At 46.3% G+C, this 6,423-nt stretch overlaps 1 pseudogene; it reads left to right on the top strand.

Moving 5' to 3' along the window:
• Positions 1-591: 591 nt before the first annotated feature.
• Positions 592-5,583, top strand: LOC123484367 (annotated as a pseudogene).
• Positions 5,584-6,423: the final 840 nt, after the last annotated feature.

The raw sequence follows: 6,423 nt of genomic DNA, 5'->3' as shown, positions 1-6,423 counted from the left end.
GGTTGCAGAGAACGATACATTCCCGGAGACACATTCCTCATTTTCATTTCAACCATTTGATGTCTATGATGTACAAAATACCTTATTGAAGATGTAAAAACAATCCACTGGGGCTGACTCAGTTATTGCAGAATCATGTGACCCATTTCAAGAAACTAGGCATTTGTCGCACGTCACTACTTCACAGGAGAGGCATTTATCAAAATGCGTTTTTTGGCAGAAATTCCTTCTGGAACATGGGAACTTTCATGTGCCTTAATAACAAACTTTATGCCATCTGTAAATACAAATAAAATTGTTAAATTACGAGTCTAGTTGGTTTAGCCATGGAAAAAGACAGGAACCTTCCCGCTAGTCATGATTGGCTGAGATAATGAATGGGCTGGACATGCTGAAAGATGAGTTTGGATTGGTCTGCCATGTAGCACGCTTCTGTCTATAACATGAGCTGCTCAGTATGTGTAGGTAATCCTTTTCTCAAGTTGCTTTTTATTTTTATTTTTTATTTTAGAACTGCAAAAGTGTTGTTACTGCTCTCAACATTGCTGGTCAACAGGCGCTATCGACAAAGATCAGTGGGAAAACGTTGTGATGGACTACTCTCTGGAGGATGATTCTGCCATGCTGACTCTCTCTGACTATGAAAATGCATCAGACGACAAGGAAATCCCTGATTTAGGTAAAAAAACAGAAATGGTGATCAACAGTGTTGTTGTCACGGAAGAAGTTGACCGGGTTTTGAAATCAATGGAATGCCCGGTGGAAAGCGGAGTATGATTGCAAATGCAGAGGGAGTGGAAAAGAGAACACAGAAGAGAACATTACATCTTCAAACTAAGGGCAACCATGGCATCCATGACAGAGAGGGAGAAGCGTTCATCCATGTATACGGGTAAGAGTCTCGCTACATTTTCAGATATTATACGTTTCTAATTTTGTCAAAAAGTCATTTTCATTTCAAGTTAAAGCATACTGTTAGCTAGCCAGCTAACGTTAGCTGGCTCGCTAGGTAATGTTACGTGTATGATTTGTGTAGTAATATTATTCGTATTTCAGAAAGCTATTTACATTGCTAGTTATAGCTTAATGTTAGCTAGCTAGCCAACATTGAACCTAGTTGATTAGCTTTAGCTATGTGCAGATTCATGCTTGGTGGCTAGCTACGACAATCAGTTTGTATTGTTAGTAGTATAGGTTGGGATTATGGTTCATGGTTTAGCTCACTCTGTTTAGCACATGGCCTCACATGTGAATCCTTAAAGAGATGGGTGGGGCTAAGGCTTAAGAGGGTGTGAATGATGCTGATTGTGCGTAAACAAAGAAAAGCTCTCCAGACATAGGACTGTTTCAGCGGGTATACTTGTCGTAGATGATGTGCTATATTGTTTAGACAATAAAAATGTATTGACCTGTCGAAGGCATTTGATACAGAACCCTGGACTGCTCCCTGCCTTAGCGAGGAACAGAACAGAACCCTGGACAGCTCCCTCCCTTGGAGAGGAACAGAACCCTGGACAGCTCCCTCCCTTGGAGAGGAACAGAACAGAACCCTGGACAGCGCCCCTCCTTAGAGAGGAACAGAACAGAACCCTGGACAGCGCCCCTCCTTAGAGAGGAACAGAACAGAACCCTGGACAGCGCCCCTCCTTAGAGAGGAACAGAACAGAACCCTGGACAGCTCCCTCCCTTTGAGAGGAACAGAACAGAAACCTGGACAGCGCCCCTCCTTAGAGAGGAACAGAACAGAACCCTGGACAGCTCCCTCCCTTAGAGAGGAACAGAACAAAAATCGCTTACTGATCTTAAACTAGTGCTAAATGCTAATAAAACCAAGTTTATGCTGTTCTCTAGGTCTCGTAATATTGACCCTGACCTGCATATTTGCACATTGAAGGGAGAACAAGTTGAGCAAGTTCCCCATTATAAGTGCTTGGGTATTTGGATTGATGATAAGCTCTCTTTTAAAACACACATTGAAAAACTAACAAAAAAGTTAAGATTGGTTTCTTTTATAGAAATAAATCCTGCCTCACTTTGGAAAGTAGAGGGAAGATTTTTCAAGCAACACTTCTCCCAGTGTTTGATTATGGTCATATAATCTACATGCATGCTGCAGCTTCTGTTTTAAAACCTTTGGATTCAGTCTATCGCTCAGCACTGCATTTTATCACTGGGGACAATTTTCATACACATCACTGCATTTTATATAGGTCTGTTGGCTGGTAGTCTCTGACTACCGGAAGCGCCCAGCAATGGCTACTTTTTGAACACTGAGTGTATAAAACATTAGGAACACCTGCTCTTTCCAGGACATAGACTGACCAGGTGAATCCAGATGAACGCCATGGTCCCTTATTGATGTCACGTGTTAAACCCACTTCAATCCGTGTCGATGAAGGGGAGGAGACGGGTTAATCTTTTACGGCAGTGGCCTAAATCAGGGTCACACAAGAGTGCTTCTTGGTAGTCTTAAAGAAATCTACTTTGAAACAAAAGTATTCACCTCACACACATGGTTAGGGGCTTACATAATGAATACCCCCTGTACCATGTTAGATATAGAGTAGAAATGTATTCAATTTTGAGTTTGTATTCCAATATTTCACTTTATCTACATCACAGAAGACTGAACTATAACAAAACCATTTGACATAGAAACACCAGATTGTCAGCAGGTTTAAAAAAAAAAAAAAGTTTATTAATTATGAAATTATGAAACATTTGAATAACATTCCATCCATGAGGTTACTAGGTCATTTGACTGCAGGAAAGGACTACAGAAGGATTTTTAAGCCTTGAGATAATTGAGACGTGGATTGTGTATGTGTGCCATTCAGAGGATGAATGGGCAAGACTAAAGATTTAAGTGCCTTTGAACGGGGCATGGTAGTAGGTGCCAGGCGCACCGGTTTGTGTCAAGAACTGCAACGCTGCTGGGTTTTTCACGCTCAACAGTTTCCCGTGTGTATCAAGAATGGTCCACCACCCAAAGGACATCCAGCCAACTTGACACAACTGTGGTAAGCATTGGAGTCAACATGGGCCAGCATCCCTGTGGAACGCTTTCGACACCTTGTAGAGTCCCTGCTATGTTTTCATTCCCCCAGCTCATGTAATTTTTACCCCCTTTCTCTCCCCAATTTTCGTGATTACGATCTTGTCTTATCGCTGCAACTCCCTAACGGGCTCGGGAGAGGCGAAGGTCGAATTCATGCGTCCTCCGAAACATGACCCACCAAGCCACGCTTCTTAACACCCGCTCGCTTAACCCGGAAGCCAGCCGCACCAACGTGTCGGAGGAAACACTGTTCAACTGACAACCGAAGTCAGCCTGCAGGCGCCCGGCCCGCCACAAGGAGTCTCTAGAGCAGCCAAACCCTCCCCTAATCCGGACGACGCTGGGCCAGTTGTGCGCCGCCCTATGGGACTCCCGGTCACGGCCGGTTATGACACAGCCTGGGATCGAACCCCAGGCTGTACTGATGCTGCAACACTGCGATACAGTGCCTTTAGACTGCTGCGTCACTCGGGAGGCCCCGAATTGTGTTTGTTTTGATTAATCTTGTATTTATGGCATTGTATTGATATTATATATTTTTTTGTTTTGAGGGGTAGATATTGTATTGATATTATCTTGGACTCTGGGTGGTCCTCTGTAGCTCAGCTGGTAGAGCACGGCGCTTGTAACGCCAGGGTAGTGGGTTCGATCCCCGGGACCACCCATACACAAAAATGTATACACGCATGACTGTAAGTCGCTTTGGATAAAAGCGTCTGCTAAATGGCATTATTATCTTACATTGTGTATGTTCATGTACACAGGGCTCCCTTGTAAATCAGACCCTGGTCTCAATGGAGACCGACCCTGTATAAATAAAAGCTAAATAAAATGTTTAAAAGATCAGCATAAAGAACAGATTGATGGCAGATCGTTTTTTCATCATTTGAACAACCGGCTGCTGCTGCATTTTTGCATGTTAGCGTGACGAGCAAATAAATGTCCTCTAATAAAAGTTATTTCACAGATGATCTAGCAGCGCTATAGTCTACAAACACGAGTCTCTCTCTCCGCAAATTATCTCATTGTAAATGATCTCTTCTCCACATTGGAGCCCAGGAAACGCTGCTTAATGGGAATTGCGGAATGGAATCTCTCATTCATAGCAGTTGAACACAGTGGAGTGATGAAATACCCACAGTCATTGATCCGTTGAAAGGTAGCAGTCAAGGTCATTTACAAGACAAATCAGTCAATTGTTACCGCAAATGAAATGCAGCAGGTACAGTGTGTGTGCCTTCCTGAATGTATATCTGTCTGTCTGTCTGTCTGTCTGCCTGTCTTCCTGTTTGTCTGTCTGTCTGTCTGTCTGTCTGTCTGTCTGTCTGTCTGTCTGTCTGTCTGTCTGTCTGTCTGTCTGTCTTCTTACCTGCCTGCTTGCCTGCCTACCTGCCTGTCTGCCTGCCTGCCTGCCTGCCTGTCTGTCTGTCTGTCTGTCTGTCTGTCTGTCTGTCTGTCTGCCTACCTACCTACCTGCCTGTCTATCTGTCTGTCTGTCTGTCTGTCTGTCTGCAATTAGAGGATCTGCCAGTCAGCATGCCAACAGTCCTCCAGCCATGTTGACCCTGCCTGTCGCTCTGCTCTGCCCAGGTCTGAGTCTCTCTGAGCAGTGATTAAAACCTCTAATCTCTCTCCATCTCCCTGCTCAATCACCAGGGCAGTTACAAGTGTTTGGGATGGTCGATAGAAAGGCCCAGTGAAAGGATCTGTCAAGAAGTTGGCACAAGTCCCCCCTGGTCCCACTCACCCCCCTGGTCCCACTCGCCCCCTGGTCCCAGAAGTCCCCCCTGGTCCCACTCGCCCCCCTGGTCCCACTCACCCACTGGTCCCACTAGTCCCACCTGGTCTCCCTGGTCCACCTGGTCCCACTGGTCTCCCTGGTCCACCTGGTCCCACTGGTCTCCCTGGTCCACCTGGTCCCACTGGTCTCCCTGGTCCACCTGGTCCCACTGGTCTCCCTGGTCCACCTGGTCCCACTGGTCTCCCTGGTCCACCTGGTCCCACTGGTCTCCCTGGTCCACCTGGTCCCACTGGTCTCCCTGGTCCACCTGGACCCACTGGTCTCCCTGGTCCACCTGGACCCACTGGTCTCCCTGGTCCACCTGGTCCCACTGGTCTCCCTGGTCCACCTGGTCCCACTGGTCTCCCTGGTCCACCTGGTCCCACTGGTCTCCCTGGTCCACCTGGTCCCACTGGTCTCCCTGGTCCACCTGGTCCCACTGGTCTCCCTGGTCCACCTGGACCCACTGGTCTCCCCTGGTCCACCTGGACCCACTGGTCTCCCTGGTCCACCTGGTCCCACTGGTCTCCCTGGTCCACCTGGTCCCACTGGTCTCCCTGGTCCACCTGGACCCACTGGTCTCCCTGGTCCACCTGGACCCACTGGTCTCCCTGGTCCACCTGGTCCCACTGGTCTCCCTGGTCCACCTGGACCCACTGGTCTCCCTGGTCCACCTGGTCCCACTGGTCTCCCTGGTCCACCTGGTCCCACTGGTCTCCCGGTTCTAGGTTATTTTCATGGTTGACGTTTGAGCCGCATATTGAAAAGAGGGTTAGAAGAAGGACACACCAAAGAAATTGAACATCGTAATCATCATCATCCATCCCTTAACTTTAACTGTTGATGCGTTCCACACTTATATAACCAAGCATTCTGAATGCCCCCTAACATAACATTTACATTTTAGTAATTTAATGGTGGCAACATAACATAGCATTGATTTAGAGGTTTCTTTTTCTGTGATGAATTTTATTGTTATTTGCACAAGACATAGAACAAAGACAGCTGTGTAGATGTTAAACCCAGGTTTTGCTTTAAAGTGACGTTGAAATGACGGCAGTGATTTTCTCCCCTACCTGTTCCTTTCTTCCCGAGTGAGTCAAAGGGTTTCCTATTGATCCGTTTACCCAGGAGGACTCTTAGACAACGGATCAAACTCTGACGGCGAATAGAACGGCACAGTGTGTTCTTAAAGCCAATACACACATTACACAACACAACACACACACACATTACACAACACACACACATTACACAACACACACACCCATTACACAACACACACAACACACACACACACATTACACACGCACACACATTACACAACACACACACACACACATTACACAACACACACATTACACAACACACACACACACATTACACAACACACACACCCATTACACAACACACAAACACACATTGCACAACACACAAACACACATTACACATACATTGTTATCCTCAAGTGGTGTTGTGAGAAAAAGGAATAAAGTAATTCTGCTCCATATGAAGGGTAGAGGCTATCATTTTGATGTTTCACAGTTCTGGTAGCTCATTTTCAGGGGAATTTTGGGCCACTCCA

The sequence above is a fragment of the Coregonus clupeaformis genome, unplaced genomic scaffold (assembly GCF_020615455.1).
Source record: "Coregonus clupeaformis isolate EN_2021a unplaced genomic scaffold, ASM2061545v1 scaf0289, whole genome shotgun sequence".
Lineage (NCBI taxonomy): Eukaryota > Metazoa > Chordata > Actinopteri > Salmoniformes > Salmonidae > Coregonus > Coregonus clupeaformis.
This window is presented reverse-complemented; position numbering and strand designations above follow the sequence as displayed.